The sequence below is a fragment of the Chelonoidis abingdonii genome, chromosome 11, assembly GCF_003597395.2.
Source record: "Chelonoidis abingdonii isolate Lonesome George chromosome 11, CheloAbing_2.0, whole genome shotgun sequence".
Classification (NCBI taxonomy): domain Eukaryota; kingdom Metazoa; phylum Chordata; order Testudines; family Testudinidae; genus Chelonoidis; species Chelonoidis abingdonii.
Genome location: NC_133779.1, coordinates 323,675 through 341,596, shown reverse-complemented (window position 1 = coordinate 341,596; position 17,922 = coordinate 323,675).

Here is a 17,922-nt window from a genome sequence, read left to right as displayed (position 1 = left end):
TTAAGACTGAGGGTGCAGTTGTAGAGAAGGCAGGATTCTCTTTGAGGAAGAGATGCTACCCCCCCCCCTTGATAAAGTGGGGGGCCTTAATCCTAAGGTTTAACTAGATAAGAAGCTTTACAGGGAGCAGGTTAGGCCCCTTGTTATGGTATGGGGGGCTCTGAGATAGGGTCTGCTAAAAGCACTCCAGTGGTGTCTGAGCAAGGCAGACAAGTGAGTAGTCCAGCAGAGAAAACAGAAGCTTGAAAACCAAAGAAAGAAGGCTGTGTTAAACATAGGCCATGGAGAAGCAGCACACAGTTGCCTGGAGGTAGGAAGTGGCCCAGGGAAAGAAAGAGCAGCACATCTGAAGAAACAGACTTAGCTGCCCAGTACACAGTCCCTGTATTAGAACCTGGGGGTTACCCTACCAGCCCTGAAGAAGGGGCATACAGGCCCAACTGAAAGAATACTGAACCTGGGAGGCTGAAGACTGATTTTTAAAGGTGAGATGGGGTGGGGGGGGGGGAAGAGACTCTTCCTGTCAAAGGCTCTTTTGTGAACTTCCCAGTGGCCCTTCTTGTTACCCCAGAAGGCAACTGGGTTTGTTATCTGGCTGGAGGACAGAGCCCCAGAAGACCTGGTGAAAGGCAGATAGTTTGGCATTTGCTGCAGGCAAGGACCAGGGTGCAATGCTACAAAGGGATGGTGGGTACACTACTTTATACTCCTATGTGCAAAGTTTACAGCCTCCTCCTCACTTGCATTGAGGTTTATTCACAGTGCTTTAGTTTATATTTCCACCCACTGTAAGGCCAGCTCATGCTGTCAGAGCAGTGTTGAGGGAGTCTTGGTGTAAATGAGACTCAGTCCTGAAGGTCTATTTCAGCCTGCTTCTTCCTTGGCTGACTAAACAGTCTTGCATCAGGCACTGAAAATAAAAGTTGACACCAGAATTCATAGCAGTGTAGCTAACAGCATAATCAGGTCCCCTTTGCATCTAGCTGGGGCGAGTTAAATTACCACCACCACTTCCTGCAGTGTGTGGATTTTCCTCACAGATCCCTTATCTAATTACTAACCCAGTCTGGCCTTATTTAGCTCATCAGTCACAACACTTGGAGGCCTAGCAGTAGGTCTATTCCCTTTTCATTTAATTCTTAGAAGCCCTGGGGAGGGGGGCTCTTTTCTCCATTTGACTTTTATTCCTGTGCTAGTTAAAGTACAGTAGTTCTCTCTCTGCCCCCATCACCCCCACTCTATTCTTGCAGGAGATGGCAGGCCACATGGTAACTTTCCTGGTTACCATAAAACTTATGTTACCAAGGAAAGTGTGGCAAATAGAACAGAGCTTGCTCACCACTCTTGTCTGTATCTAGTCCCCAAGGCCAACATGCTCAGAGGCCTGAGGCCAAGTCCCTAACTCTGTATTTAGACACCTATGGCACTATTGCCTGCTCTGCCACTCTTTAACTGCAGTGGGATTGGCAGGTATGTGGACACTCTGGAGGAGGCGGGGGCAGAAATCAGGCAACTTCTATTTAGGGCCTATTTTCAAAAAGTGACTAGTGATTTTTGTGTGCTCAACATTAGTCGCTTGAGAGGAGCTGAGGCTTTCAGAAAGAGCTGATCCCTCAATCTGAAAAACTGGGCCCCTTTGAAGTATAAGTTGGGCACTCAAATGGAGGCATCCAAATTCATTAGTCACTTTTGAAGACTTAGGCACAGGTGCCTGAACAGGGATATAAAGGCCTTTAACTTTAGCCATACTGCATGCCCTGCCCTTTTTGCAGCTGCTCATAGCAGTGCAGAGGGCTGTCACATCAGCAGGGTTGTTTCATGGCCACTTTGCACTGGGGCCACTGGTGGTGAATTGGGCTCTCAGGCCTTATCTCTGAATGCTGAGGAGGGAGAGAGTGTGTTGCTGATGCCCCACAGATTCCCTTCCTTCCCCATTTATCTGTATTGCAGCAGTGCTTTATCTGCACAGACGAGATCGTGGCCCTGACCCCGCACAGCCATGGAGCAACATGGCCCCTGCTGCCACCAAGATCTTACTGTCTAATTAGACAAGACAAAGTGACATTATTGTCCCCGTTTTAAAGATGACAAAGGAAGGTGCAGAGATCCAGGGCTGGATTTCCCTCAGATGCTGAGGACCAGACGTGCCTGATGATCGGGACTTGTGGGTGTTCAATGCTTCTGAAAAAGCAAACATCAACCAACTTTCCCAGGGCCATGCAAGGAATTGGAGTTGGTGGCAGAGGCTGGAATTTAAAGGTATCCCCAGTCTCACTCCAGTACCTGGCCAGCCTCTGTCTCCTCTTCCTTTGCTATTCTGTGTTTCAGTGAGCTGTTTCTGTCCTCTTTATCAACATTTGCTAATCTCTGTATCCATCCATAGGTCTCCTCCAGCCTCTCACACTGTTCAGGCACTCGCAATACCCACAGATAAATGGGTAACCTTTTACCTGGAAATGCATAGCTGAGACACTTAGCACCCAATTAATGCCTGTGCAGGGGGTTCATGTGGACATCAACTTCTCTCATGCATCCAACGCAGTGGGTATTCTCCCATGAAAGCTCATGCTCTAATACATCTGTTAGTCTATAAAGTGCTACAGGACTCTTTGCTGCTTTTACAGATCCAGACTAACACGGCTACCCCTCTGATACTTCTCCAGCACTGTGGACAGAGCATCAGATTCTCTGTTGCATGGCACTTATGAAAGCAGACTCCTCTCACCTGAATGAGTGCTTTGCACTCCATCTCCACTCATGTAGAGGACCACCCAAGTTGCAGATGGAAAACTGAGCCTAGAAAGAATAAAACTAATGGCTCCCCTGTATTAGTGCAGCATAAGCTCTGTGATACCCCAACCACCTTACTGTATTTATCACTCATAGGCTAGCAGAAGAGATGTGCTAGAGGGGCACCAAAGCATAGACAGGAATGCTAAAAACCAAACAGCCATACAATAGGTAGGGACAAAAGTCAGTCTCTATGACTAGGATTTTCAAAGGAACTACGGAAATCTTAAATTCTCTTGAAAACCCCAGAGCCTCAAACCTTGACCCTCTCCACTCACAAGTAGAGCACCCCTGTGAGAAATAATCTTTCTGCAAGCCCGAAGAATGCTTCTAAAACAGCATCAGAACAGCAGATATTATATACAAAGGCAGAAACTCATACAACATCTAGAGGGACTGACAAGGCAAAAAGTTATGCTTAGCACAGTCACTGAGCAGACATTAAGGGCAGAGCTAAACTGTCCAGCTCTTAAGAACCCTCATCAACTGCAGACAAATCAAAGAGTCCCCAAATTGTTTGAAAAGCTGAGCTGCTTCTGGCTAAAGTGTTTATCTACAACTCAAAGGCCTGAAATGGCTTTTCTGCAGCTTGGATAACAGGGACTCAAGCTGAATATTAAGTGTGCAAATATTTTCCTGGCAAAATGGAAGGGCTGACTGTGTTTCAGGAGAAAAATGCTAGATGATCTAAAGTGGGTCCAGACACTGAAGAAGTCCTGTGCGAAGTGGCTTATCACTACTGGGAGATGGGTAAGTGCTGCTAGAAGCCAGTTTTGGGGTTAAGAATAGAAGCGTGCGGAATAAGAAACTAGGAGAGAAAACACTCTTAGGTGTTCAGTGGTGTCAGACGAAACCATGCCAGTTTCTCCTCAGTAAATGGAGACAACTGGTCCGATTTCCATTTACAGTGCTCTAGAAACATAAAGGGGTTTTAAAGTGGGAAACTATATATCTCCACCCACCAGAACGCCCTATTACATGAATAGATCTGTGTAAAGTGGCCTTAGTATAAACAAGAATTAAGTTCAATAAGATTTTAATTTTAGCAGGAGAGTGTTGCATATCAGGCCCTGCACCTTATGCAGCCATTCACACCAGTGCAAAGCAGCTGTGAAATGCTGCCAGATCAGAAGGGTTGTGATTGGCACTAGTAAATGGAAATGGCTACATATGACCCAGCCCGTGCAGGTCAAAGGGATTATATAGCCTGTTCTGGCTGCCCCAAAGACTAGGTGACTTGTGAGTCAAACAAATAACTCAGCTGCTAAGATGCATCTCCTGCATAATTATTGCAAAGCAGCACTCAATGCAGTCTGTTGGCTTCATTTTCCCCACTCACTAGGAGAGTTACTGGCACCCGCTGTTTTATGATTTGACTGCTTCTGTGTGCTAATAATTTTCAGGAACAATAACTTTGCCTGAAACTTCTCATTGCTACCTTCTATGTGCAAAATCCTCCAAGCAGAAATAATTATGCTGGGTGGGTCTCAGCCCAGTTGGTGGGTGAGAAGTACCTATGTCACCCAAGCTGGCTCCTTTGCCAATGCTCTGAACCCCACAGGAGGAATCTCTGGTTCAAGGGTTAGTGGGGAACCTAGAAGAAGCTTGCCCATGCTGTATTTGTTTATATTGCAGAGGACCCACTTTCAGTGGGTGCTACATTCATACATAGTAAGAGAGACAACTTGTGCATCAGAGAGCTCACTATCCAATAAGATAAGCAGAGCTCCCTTCCCAGCATGCTTTTCTCCTGGTGAATGTCCACACTATGTGAGAGTCAGATGTACTCACATTCGCTCTGGAGATCTTAGCTTATAATTACCATAAGATCAGCTGCAGCCTGGACATAGTCTGTCAGAAAACTCCAGGAAAGAACTGCTCCAGCTGTTGTTATTTATGCATCTCTGTGGATGTGTTGTTTTTACTGACTTAATCAATAAACCCAATCAAAGCTGATTTAGTCAAGGTTTGTTATTAAATTAATCCAGTCTAGAGGACTCTCCCCCCCACCAATTTATAATCACAGGTAACATTTTATCAACTACTGGTTACCAATAAACCATTACTGATCAGCAGGAGGGAGCACCTCCACCCCCAGGACATGGCAGGGAGGAGAGTAATTAGACTGTAAGGCCTTTTGAATCAGGAACAGTCTCAACTCTCAGCAGGTCAGCAGTGTTAGTCTGTTTCAGCAGAAACAATGAGAAATCTTGTGGCACCTTTAAAGACTAACAAATTTATCAGAGCATAAGCTTTTGTGGGCTGTGACCCATTTCTTCAGATTTATGGAGTGAAAGTGACAGTGGGCAGGCATAAATATACAGCACAAGAAAAGATAGGAGTTGCCTTACCAAGTGGGGGGTCAATGTTTCTCTTAACTGTCTGTCCAACATCTAGCACAAGGGTGTCCTAGTCCATGGCTAGGTCTCTGAGGCATCACTGCAATACAAATAGAATACTTTACCACTTGCAATAATGCAGTGATGTTAACACCATCAAACCTTCACTGTATTAAGTACCTCCTGCAGCAGCTATTTTCTGTTCAGATATTGTAAGTGGGACAATATGGAATCTGTGTAGAGAGCAGCCATGCATGCACACTATATAGCCAGAGGTTTTCTAATCTCCTTATTTTAGGAATTTATCTGGGTCCCATCATTGTATAATAGCTCAGTGCCTCGCAATCTTTAATGTATTTACCTCCCAAACACCTATTATCCCCATTTTTATGGATAGTGAACTGAGGCACAGAGAGGTTAAGTGACTGCCCACGATCATCCAGGGAATATGAGGCACAGCCTAAGGCAGCACCCAAGCCACTGGACTATGCTTCCACTCTAATGTGCCACCGGAGTCGATTAGGCAGTGCATCGGACTAGAGTTGCTGGAGTGTAGGGAATGCCCATGGCAATAGAGTCTGGACCCTGCCAGTCTAGAATAAGATTCTGTTGGAATAATGAGTTCTGATGAAACTGGTCACCACCACCACCACCATGTCATCACCTACGGGCTACATCAGCTGGTGCCAGCTCATACAAAATCTATGTCTGGCACAGGAGGGAGCAAGTGCTTGTGAAAAGGAGTGTGGTTCTGTTGCCTCTCTCCGTGACTGCTGGGTTGGTGTAATACCCCGGGAAGAAGGGCTCCTTTGCTCCCAGACCCCTCCCATTCCCTGTTCCTTTCCCCTCTCAGGAAGAACTGCTGGAAAGGTTCTTTTTGTGTCCCAGCCCTTGCTCTGCCATCTGGTCTCTCCCTTAGACCCTGGCACAAATGCGCATGCAGATATAAGGCATGCACACCAGCTTCTGAGGAGCCCTGGCACTTCTCCCTCCCTAGAAAACCTGATTTTTCAGGAAAGGTGCATTTTATTACCCAGAGGGGGAAAACTGCTTCCAGCAGCCAATTTTTCCTAGATGTCTTTACTGAGATAGCACCTTTGCTGTAGCTCTCACTCAACGCAAGGCATGTGGCTGATTGAGGCCTCTTCCAGTTAACATGCACTGCCTGGATCAACATGGCTGCGCAAGGCAGCATAACAGAAGGGACTGATCTTGGAAGACCAGAAGGAAGTTGAGAGGTTTATTAAGCCTGAAGCACAAAGCTAAACAATGCAGTTTGTAGCTCAGCAGATCTGTGGGAAAACACCTGATAATATCACCAAAGCACCCAACCACTCTTGCCCTTGTTTATCATTCCAAACCTTCTCCATTTCCTCCTTTTGGTACATACTTCTTACCATCTTAGGTTATTTCCGAGTTTCTCAGTTCCCCAGCAACTTTCCAAATGTCTGAACAGCTGCCCGTTATTGTTTATTCCCTTATTTGGATGATTTTTGTGTGCGCTCTCTTGCACACATTTTGTAGTTACTGAAATATCTGTTACAGCCATTTTCAATATATGCTAAAAGTGACCACTCAGAAAAATTCCACTTCTACAATTAGCTCAACTACAAAGCCTCATGGGACTTCAGCTCCCAGAAGAGCCTGAGGTCCTTTCTTTAACATGTCTTCAATATCAGCATAGGGCACGCTAATATGCTCTTTCCCCTCCCTCCAACCAGTCCCTCCCCTCTGACCTGGAAAAATCTCTTATCTTCCTGTTGCTCTAAGGAAAGGTTAAAATCCCTCATTCCTGATAGCAATAGAACAGTTTAGACATGCAGGGGGCCTGGTGAAGATGCACCTTTCCTGCGCTACACTCTCTCCAGCCTGTAATAAAGTCAGCAGTCTGTAAGGTGAAATTCACCCCTGGACAGCGAGTCTGTATGAGGCCCATTCACCGCTTTAGTCCCATTTTAAGTGGTGCACGGCCTTCGTGCTGGTTCTCTGCCCTGGTGAATTTTACCCTGGGGGCATAGCGAGTTTCCAGGTTGAGACCTGCGGTTAGTGCCAGTAAAGTTCCAAACACCCAGACTTGATTGCTAAGGGTCCCAGATACAGTGTCACTCTGAGGCATTAGGAAGGCAATGCTGCCCTGACTGAATCAGGCTGCTTGGTAAGAACTTCCCTGAAAAGCTTCCTGTGACAAGCTCACAGACTGAGGAGCAGAGGGGTGCATTTGGAAGCCTTTTATGCATGGTATTTACAAGGCATACGCCACTCCTTGGAAAGACTTGTCTGAATTCCATCTGATCATGTAAGCAAGAGCTTAGCTTTCTTCTTGATAAGTTGTTGAAATAGTGACATCCTTTTGGCTGTGCTTAACCTCCACCATCATTTTTAGGTTAGGCTAAGAAGTAAATGTAATGTTGGGAGCTGGATTTGCCAGGGAACAGAAGCTTATTGAGGTTTCTATCTAAAGCTGCAGGCTACTGCACTGATTTCAGTGCAGGATCGAATAAAGGAAGAAAGACTCCTGGGCCAAGTATTCTGTATTGAGACTGTTGTAGAGACGAGCAGTTCTTGCCTGGCACCAGGATCTCCACCATTTGTCACCTTCTGTAAGAGGACCTTTTACTGGCTGAACAAGAAGAAACATTAACATCGTAAGAGTTCACCTAGTCACCTATCAGAGAAAGGCCTGTGCCAGATCTACAGGAAGCGCATGCTCCAGATTTAGTCAGTTCCAAAAGAAATTTAATAACCTAGATTAACTTGTGCAAATGTGAGGGGTCTGGCACATGCTGTGTGTTTGCTGAAGTGCTGCTCCAATAAAAGCCGCAGTGGCCTCCCTCTCTCTCTCTGAGGGTAGCTTCCTAATCACCCTGAGCTGCTGATTAAATAATCAAGAGTCTGAAAATAGGCATTGAAATCAGTAATGAAAATAGTCTGGTTTAATTTACATTTGGATGTGCAGTGGAGCATCAGTTTTAGCTTCCCAGAAGCCAGCAACTAAGGAACATTATTATTCCTTTGTGTTACCGTAGCAGCAAGGAGCCCTAGTCATGGACCAGGACCTCATGGTGCCACCTGCTGTACAACCCACGACAAAAAGGATGTCCCTGCCCCAAAGACCTTACACTATAAAATATAAGACAAGAGACAACAGGTGGATGCTAACAGACGGGGGAGTAGAAGGAAACAGAGATGATACTGGTCAGCATGACAGGCAATGGTCTCAGCACATCAGCAGTGTACCTATTGTCAAGGATTTTGTAAGCAAAGGAAAATTTTAAGGTGGGACTTATACTGTACTCAGAGCACTCCATCCTCAATGCATCGTGTGGCTCCTCTTAACGGTGACCTCCAAGGGCTTTAAAACAAATTGGGACTTTGTCTTTTCTTTATGATGCAATTGGAAGGTCTCAAAGGTTCATGTAAGTATTCTTTTCTGCTTAGAAAGTTCACCAGAGTCTCATCTGGCTTAGCTGTAGGAATGCCAGGAGATCTCAGAGCATATGTATTGCAAGTTCTGACAGCTTAATTGAAGAGCAGTGGAAAATATCAAGTCTTCAGACAAAGAAAGCCTTTCTCCAGAACGTTGATTAGGCAGGGATGTTAAAAAAAAACAATGTTTTTAAACCATCTGACAAAGCATCATTAACACTCTCAATGGCTCAAGTTTCACTCTTGGCTCTTTGTGAGGTCACTGTAAGCCCAGGCTAACACAGTATGCTCTGGCCCCGTCTAGTGGGCGGAGGTTTATGATTCTGCTACTGCCTTGCAGCTAATGAACCCAATACTTCAGGTAGAGAAACTTATGTTCTCAGGTCTGGGAGCCCTGAGGTCAGGTCCTGTTACCTCACTTATTTGTATTACCTAACTCCTAGGAGCCCTAGTCATGGGCCAGGTCCTCATTGCGCTAGGCGCTGTACAAAACACAATTAAAACTCAGTTCCTGACCCACGGAGCTTGTAGGCCGTCACTTTCCATTACAAAGCAGCTGATGAGGGCACAAGCACATTTCTTGTTTTGCTTTGCAGGTCACCTTTGACATGGGAGTTGCATGTGGTTACCAAAGCAAAGATAAGAAGACGGTGCAGGGGGGGGGGGAAGACTAAGTCTTCAAATAGATTAAGGGGTGTTATAAAGAAGCTGATCAATTGTTCTTCTTGTCACTGAAGGCAGGACAAGAAGTAATAGGCATAATTTGCATCAAGAGAGATGTACCTTAGATATTAGGAAAAACTTTCCAACTCTAAGGGTAGTTAACCTCTAGAATAGGCTCCCAAGATAGATTGTGGGACCCTGTCACTGGACGTTTTTAAGAACAGGTTGGACAAACACCTGTCAGGAATGGTCTAGGTTTACTTGGTCCTGCCTTAGTGAGGACTTCTCAAGGTCCCTTGCAGACCTACATTTCTAAGATTCTGTGCCAAAGTGTGTTTAGCTGCAGTTCCAATATTTTAGCCATGTTATTGCAATGCTGCCATTTCCAGTGTCACCTCTATGTCTGCTACCTCCCTGTAACGAGGGTTGCCGGGGCTCAACCCTCCCTCTGGGGGAGGGGAGCCACACCGGCCTCGTTCTGTCCTCCAAGGGTCCGGCCCCTTGGACCTGCGGCCCACCGTCCGGGGACGTTCGGTCCCTATGGAGAGGACTGAGCACAGGCAAAGGCAACGGGGCCCAGCCTTTGATGCAGGCGGGCACCAACAAACACAGTACAAACAGCTCTAGCCCTTGTGGAGCAGGGCAGAGCAGGGGTAAAGTCTATAGGGGCCCGGCCCTTGGGTCGGGCGGGGCACCAAACACAGCACAAAAAGCTCCAGCCCTTGTGGAGCAGGGCAGAGCAGTGGTAACCACAATGGTCTCCTTAGGTCAGCGTGAAGGGGGTTCTGCCACCCGGTTTACAGGTGGCAGGGGGAATGCAGGCCCACCCACTCCTCTGCGTTCCAGCCCGGGGCCCTATTAGTGGGTCGGTGGGGCGCCAACACAGAACAAAGAGCTCTAGCGCTTGGAGCAGGGCAGTAGCATGTAAAGTCTATGGGGCCCAGCCCTTGGGTCGGCGCGCGTCCAAACAGAGAACAAAAGAGCTCTAGCCTTGTGGAGCAGGGCAGAGCAAGTGACAAAAGTAGAGGGGCCCAAAGCCCTTGGGTCGGTGCGGCGCCAAACCAGAAACAAAAAAGAGCCTAGCCCTTTGGAGGCAGGTCAGAGCAAAAAAAGACATGGTAGGAATAAAGTCTATGGGGCCAAAAGCCTTGGGTCGGGCAGGCGCGCAAACACAGAACAAAGAGCTCTATGCCTATGTGGAGCAGGAGAGCAGTCGACAAAGTTAGAGGGGCGCGCAGCCCCTTGAAAAATCGGTCGGCGGCGCCAAACACAGAACAAAGAGCATCTAGCAGCTTGTGGAGCAGGCAGAGCAGTGTAAAGTCTATGGGGCCCAGCCCTTGGGTCGCCAGCGCCAAACACAGAACCAAAGAGCTCTAAGCCCTTGTGAGCAGGGCAAGCAGTGGTAAAGTCTATGGGGCCAGCCCTTGGTCCGGGCGGCGCCAAACACAGAACAAAGAGCTCTAGCCTTGTGGAGCAGGCAGAGCAGTGGTAAAGGTTCTATGGGGGCCCAGCCCTTGGGTCGGGCAGCGCGCCAAACACAGAACAAAGAGCTCTAGCCCTTGTGGACAGGCAGAGCAGTGGTAAGTCTATGGGGGCCCAGCCCTTGGGTCGGGCAGGCGCCAAACACAGAACAAAGAGCTCTAGCCCTTGATGGAGCAGGCAGAGCAGCGACAAAGTCATTAAAGAGGGGCCCAGCCCTTGGGTCGGGGGGCGCCAAACACAGAACAAAGAGCTCTAGCCCTTGTGGAGCAGGGCAGAGCAGTGGTAAAGTCTATGGGGGCCCAGCCCTTGGGTCGGGCAGGCGCCAAACACAGAACAAAGAGCTCTAGCCCTTGTGGAGCAGGGCAGAGCAGCGACAAAGTTAGAGGGGCCCAGCCCTTGGGTCGGGCGGGCGCCAAACACAGAACAAAGAGCTCTAGCCCTTGTGGGGCAGGGCAGAGCAGTGACAACCACACTGGTCTCCTTGGGTCAGGGCGAAGGGGATTCTGCCCCGGCTACGGGCGGCAGGGGGAACGCAGGCCCAGCCACTCCTCTGCGTTCCAGCCCGGGGCCCTGGTAGCGGCGGTCACCGCTGAGGCGGTCAGGGGGATCCGGACCGACACACACTGACAGCGCGATCAGGGGGATCCGGACCGACACACACACGGCCAGCGGCTCGGGGCCCTCTGCGGCCTGACTGTAGTCAGCTGCCCCCCGGCTACTTCCAATTTCCCCCTCGTTTCCTACCTGGGCCGCAGGGTCGCCCAGCACCATGGGCTCCTCCCAGGCAGGGCTGGGCGGTAGGTCCGGGAGTACCTCAGGGAAGGTGGGCCAGGTCTCCTCGGGCTCGCAGCAGGGGCGGGGTGGCTCCGGCAGCCCCTGGTGCCGGTCTCAGAGCTCAGCAGCTTCCCAGCGATGGGGGTCAACAGGCACGTCTGCTCTGGCCGGCAGCTGAGCTCCAACTGAAGGCTGGCGCCCGGCTTTTATTCTTCCGGGTCGCCACCTGACCCTCTGAGGGGCGGGACTTCCACCCAGCGGTTCCACCCTGGGGGATGATTGACGGGGCTCAACCCTCCCCGTGGGGGAGGGGAGCCACACCACCTCGCTACACTCCCCTAGCTGTCGGCTGCCTTCTTTGGCTCTCTACTACCCAAGACTTCACACAGCACACATTTACGATTCAGAACTAAACAATTCTGAAATTGTGTTTTGTAAGTGTTGATTTACTCCCCCAGAGGAAAAACACCATTGCCTTGGATTCCAGCTGTGAGGTCAAGCTTTACACTGAATGTATCGGAGAGAGTGCAGCCTCTGAGGATTATTAATGAGGGTTTCAGGTTCCCATGTTAACATTTGGCCCTTCTGCTCTGTAATAACTCAATAATACACTTCAGTGCTCACCACTTTTCAGCCTCTTTCTCTCTGCTGCATCATTTTGCAAGAGCTCCTTATTCAGCAATGACTCCCATTAGGGAAGCATATCTCAACGGCATTAACAAGACAGGTTGATTAGCTGCAAGGTGGTTGCCTCATCATGAAACAAAATACTATAAAATAACTCCCAGAAATGTTTCCCCACCAGTCCAGATTCTTGCACTTCCCCCACACAGAGCTCCACAAGCTTCTATTCAAGAAAGGCCTAGTTTAGCACATACTCGGATGGCATGCTGGAAAAGACTTAGAAGTCCTGGCTTTTATAGTGCCTAGCGCAACAGGGTCTTGGTCCATTACTTGGGCTTCTAGCTACTATGGAAGTACAAATAATAATGAACGTGAGCTCTCAGGGTGGTGCAGTGCATAAGAAGGCGAATACAATTCTACGATATATACACAGGGTATATCAAGGAGGAACAGGGAGGGGGTATTTTCTCTACATGCAACAATGGGGACACCACTACCGGGATTCTTGATACAATTTTCAAAAGAGACTGTGTCTCTTTTGAAAATGGGTATAAGGCTTCTACAGCACTTCTGATGCTTTTGAAAATGTTATCCACTTCTGGTGTCCACGTTTTTAAAAGGATGTTGAAAAACTGGAGATAGTTTAGAGAAATAAGAACAAGTCTTGAAAAAACTTGCTTTATAGTGAGAGAAGCCTAAGAAGCTCAATGTCGTTAGCTTATCAAAGAGAAGGTTAAGAGGCGATTTGATAACAGTCTACTAGCAGCTACTAGGCAGAAGATGTCCGATAGCAGAGGGCTCTTAAATCTATCAGACAAAGACAAAATGAGATCCAATGGCTGGAAGTTGAAAACAGGGGGGAAAAAAGGCACACATTTTTAATCATTAGGATAATTAGTCACCGGACAGCTGGAACTGGAACAGCTTATGTAGGGATGCAACAGATTGTCTATCATTTGGAGTCTTGAAATCAAGATTGAACATCTTTTTTAAAAAAAAAAAATACACTCTGGTTCAGTGGTTTTCAACCTTTCCCAGATTGGGATGCCTTTTTTGTAAATTAGTGACCAGCTTGTCCGCTGAAGCCAGGAGGAGTTTATATCTTTCCAAACCTTTTCAAAATCCTTACTAATGTAATTGTAGCAGTTCCTATTTTCCATATACTTTTTTTGTTTGGGGATTTTTGAAGCTTTGAGCCTCACTGATATCTTGTGGCTATGAGTTCCAGAGACCAATGGTGCTAATTGTTGGAAAAAAAGCGTTTCCTTTTAGCAGTTTGAAAGCCCTGTGGCCTGAAGCCTATGAGATACAGGAAGTAACTGAGTGAGCTGTTAGCTGGAGAGTAAGGAGAGTTCACTGAGGGAGGAAGTACCCTATTTACATATTAACTGCAGATGGTTTGGAGACATTGGGATATAAATTGGCTAAATTTTGTATTCAGCCCATATTTTAGAGATTACCTTGTTGGGAACCACCTGGGCAAAGCCTTGAGAATGACGAAGTAGCGGGGTCACCCTGATGACAACTGATGTTTGGCAAGGTTGGGTAAGAGACTCTAGCCAGAATCCTACTTCAAAGGCAAAGAAATTATGTATTCCTGGATTGGTGTTGGGAATATTTCCCTGGCTGATAGGGACTTTGCTGGGTCTTCTAGGCCACTGGTTCTCTTGTATTTAAAAGAGCTGAACTTGCTTTACATGGACAGGTCTCAGCAGTGGTTCTAGTCTATCTTAGATCAGCTGGACTTGTTACGCTATTGTCCTGTATCTTATGCAGTCATTTATATGAGTGTCAAATACAACCATTCTAATCTGGTAGGAATTCATATCCATTTTGCACTAGTGTAAATAGCTACCACGTGAGATCAGTTATATTACAAGCCCACTTTCTTCTACTGTAACTCACTGCACAGGAGGCATGGACAGCAGAAAAACTAGGCCTATCATCTTTTGTGTATGACGAGGCAACCCCAAGGCTCAAGGCACAGTGCAAGCAAATCTACCCATGCTCATGACTTCACTGAGGTTTTAAAGGAAACAGAATTTTTCTCTATAAACACCAGATGAAAAGGGAATCGCTCTGCCTCAGGCACCAGCCAGTCACACGGAGAGGCACATCTGGAAGGAAACCAACACAACAGAGCACAGGTTTGGAGAGGAGTTAAAGATTCAGTAAAAAAAAATAAAAAAATCCTTTTGTTTCTTAACAGAGGTAGAAAAGGCTAATTAATCCCAGCTGGGACCAGTGGATTTGCAGCTGCACTCAATGATTATACATTTCCACTCCCATGCTGGTACACATTGTGGAATACCCACACGGAGAAAGCAGCATCGCTTTCCATTTCCTTAGGTCATTGATGTATGTCTGAGGATACAGGGTGGAAGATCACCCCCGTGCTGGGAAAATACCATGTTAAAAAATCATGAGTCAGATCTCAAAAAGTCATGAGACGCTTTAAAAAAAGATAAATGTTGTTTTTTTTCTATTTGCCTTCTGGTGTTGGAAACTTTAGGGGTCAAGATTTCAAGCCATGAGGCCTAGAAACTTGCTGCTTATTTTCTTTTTTTAAATAAAAGCTGAGATTCTCACCTAATCACAGGATTCCAGGAGCTGGGGCTTGAAGAAAAAACACCACATAAAGCTTTTTATCTGAGGATTTCCAAGTGCTTTGCAAACATGGGTTAATTAAGCCTCACAAACCCCCATTTTATGTTATTAGCAGTAATATTATAGAGAATCCATTTAACTAAGCTCTGTACAAACTCACAAAGAGAGACAATCTTTGCCTCCCCCGTCTACCCCTGCTATTTTTAGCAGTGTAGAATCCTGCTGCTGGAGTCATCCCCTGCCACAGTGAAAGGCTCTGGCAGGGGGAGGCACTGGAAAAATATTCCAGCAGCTTTCTACTGCCAAGTCTTTCCCTGCTGGCTCCCTTGCCCAGAACCTTTCACCGACATGTAGCTATGCACCAGTGTGGACGCAGCCTGCTTTTCACTGGAGCACGTTGCTACACCTACCCGACGCATTGCCACAAGAGACACGCAGTGCAGACATAGCCTAAGTAATTTGCTCAAGATCACAGAAGCCAGTGGCAGAACAAGGAACAGAATCCAGGATATTTATTGGGCTAGAGAGAGATGGACTATCTAGCCCAAGGTTTAGGGAACTCAGCTGGGATGTGGGAGACCCAGACTGGAGTCTCTATATCACTGAATATTTAATGATTTATACAAAACGGATCAACTCAAGAAGGAGAGACTGAGAAAACCTACCCCAGAATGGTTGATAGCCTGGTATTTATGGCACTCGCTTAGGATGTGGGAGACCAGGATTCAAGTCTCTGTTCCCAGCTAGCCCTAACACTGGGTTGCTGAGGGAGTGCTCATCCTTGTTTTTTGTGTTTTTTTTAAAATGGCCTCAGTTTTTCCCCCCCTAAGTAGGGAATAGGGACTTATTTGAAGTCACCAAAATTTTCACAAGATGGAAAAACCACTTCCTATCCAGCTCTATCCCTCACTCTTTCCACTAGAGCCACTTTCTCCTTTGGACAGTGGAGTTCTTTGCTGTATGGACACACCCCAAGAAACATTAGCTTCAAGAACTATGAACTTCCCTGTTGCTCTCAGTGGAATAATCACTCTGAAGTATACTAATAAAAACATCCAGCTATGATACTTACCAAGCATAGGTAGACTATATGAAAGAACATTCCATACAGAGTTCAAGTTTTACATTTTACTAAAAATTGAATATTATGTCTATAATATAATTTTTGTCCTTAGAATGGGGCCTGTGAGGTCGAGGGCAGAGAAAATGTCTGACGGGAGTAGAAGGTCTCCAAGGCAGGGGAGGGTTCATGTGAAAATCTCAAGTAGGCACTGAAAGCTCTGAACTTGGGGGGACAAGAAATTTAAAACAAGACTGGGCAACAGTTTTATTTCAAATTATTCAATACAAACAAACATAATTTGGTATGAATTTTCTTTTAAAAATCCAGTGGATTTTTCTGCAAAATCCAGGGCAAAAATTCCAGTAAATAGGGAAAATGTGCTGCCAGGCCCTGGAGGTTTTTCGCCTTCCTCTGGAGCATGGGGCACGGGTCACTTGCTGGAGGATTCTCTGCACCTTGAGGTCTTCAAACCTCAATTTGCAGACTTCAATAACTCAGACGTAGGTTAGGGGTTTGTTACAGGAGTGGGTGGGTGAGATTCTGTGTCCTGCATTGTGCACAGGACCGGCGCTAGAGTTTTTCGCGCCCTAGGTGCACGGCCATTTCGCCGCCCCATGCGCTGCTCCCACGGCTCCGGTGGTGCTGCTGCAGCCATTTCCGCAAAGGGTCTGTTGGTCCGCGGCTCTGGTGGAGCTGCCGTAGCTGTGCCTGCGGGAGGTCCACCGGAGCCGCGGATTAACGGACCATCCGCAGGCACGACTGTGGCAGGTCCACCATAGCCGCCTGCCGCCCCCCCCCGTCAAAATGCCGCCCCCCAAAAATCCAGGCACCCTAGGCGATTGCCTAGTTCGCCTCAATGGAAGCGCCGGCCCTGATTGTGCAGGAGGTCAGACTAGATGATCATAATGGTCCCTTCTGACCTTAAAGTCTATGAGTCTATGTGAAGGTGGGAGCCCCATCTCCTAGGAGATTTAAAACTAGATGGGCCAAGTACTAAAAAATATGGTGTGGGGAACAATCCTGCACTGATCAGGAGCTGGGAGTCAGGGGGATCAACAAAATCAGGGGCGGCTCTAGACATTTCGCCGCCCCAAGCATGGCATCATGCCGCAGGGGGCGCTCTGCCGCCCCAAGCAAGCACTTGGCGTGCTGGGGCCTGGAGCCACCCCTGAACAAAATGTGACCTACTGGCATAGCTCCTGCCTTTCTCTAACTTCTATGGTTCATAAGTTACATGTATTATGGATTTACCTGATTGTCATCCTGTTTATGTGAGATTTCAGTGCAGTTACTCCTGATTTGTACTGGTGAGTGAGAAGAGAATCCAGCGTGCACATCTTTAAATCTTCCTATTACATGACTCGCATATTCATAAGCTCACAAGTACAAGCCTGACTCATAGCACAGTCCTCATCATCTCTATACCGAAAGTTCTTTTTCCCTTCTGGATCAACTTCAATTCCTCCCCCTTCTCGGGGTACTAACCGACAAGGCATTTCCCTACCAGGAGTCTAAGTACCACTTAAGCTGCCCCCATGAGCTTCTTTCTCATTCTCTAGTCCTCGCAGACCCTAACTTGAGGCTCCTCTCGAGGGCGGCCCCAACAGGAATGAGCAGAGCTACAGGAGCAGGGTGGTCTGGCCATAGTCAATCCCATTTCTCTGAGAAGAGAGAACTCTCCTGAGCTCATCTGTCCCCTCAGCTTGGGCTTTGCTAGTGTTTGGTGCGGCAGTCTCACTCTCCTCACCTGAGTTCCCTCAGCTCCTTATACACCCTCGCTCTGCCCCCTCTGGACAGGAGGCTAGTAACCAATTGCCTCCCAGGTGCAGCGCATAACTAATTAAGTTCTTTCCCTTCCCTTACAGGTGATGGGGTTAAGCCCCACCACAGGGACATTTTCAAAAAGCACCTAAGGGGTTTAGGAACACAATCTCCTGCTAAGGCTGTGAACTCTTTGGACCAGGGACTGTCTCTGTATTTGTGCAGCCCCTAGCAAAACAGGGGCCAGATCTCAATCAAGGCCCCTATGTGCTACCATAAATAAGTAAATAATGCACAGAGAGGTATAGACACTGCATATTCTCTCTAATCTCTAGGGTTCTCTGATAAGTGACCAATAGCAGCTGATACCATCTGGCTACTGTTCCATGGCTT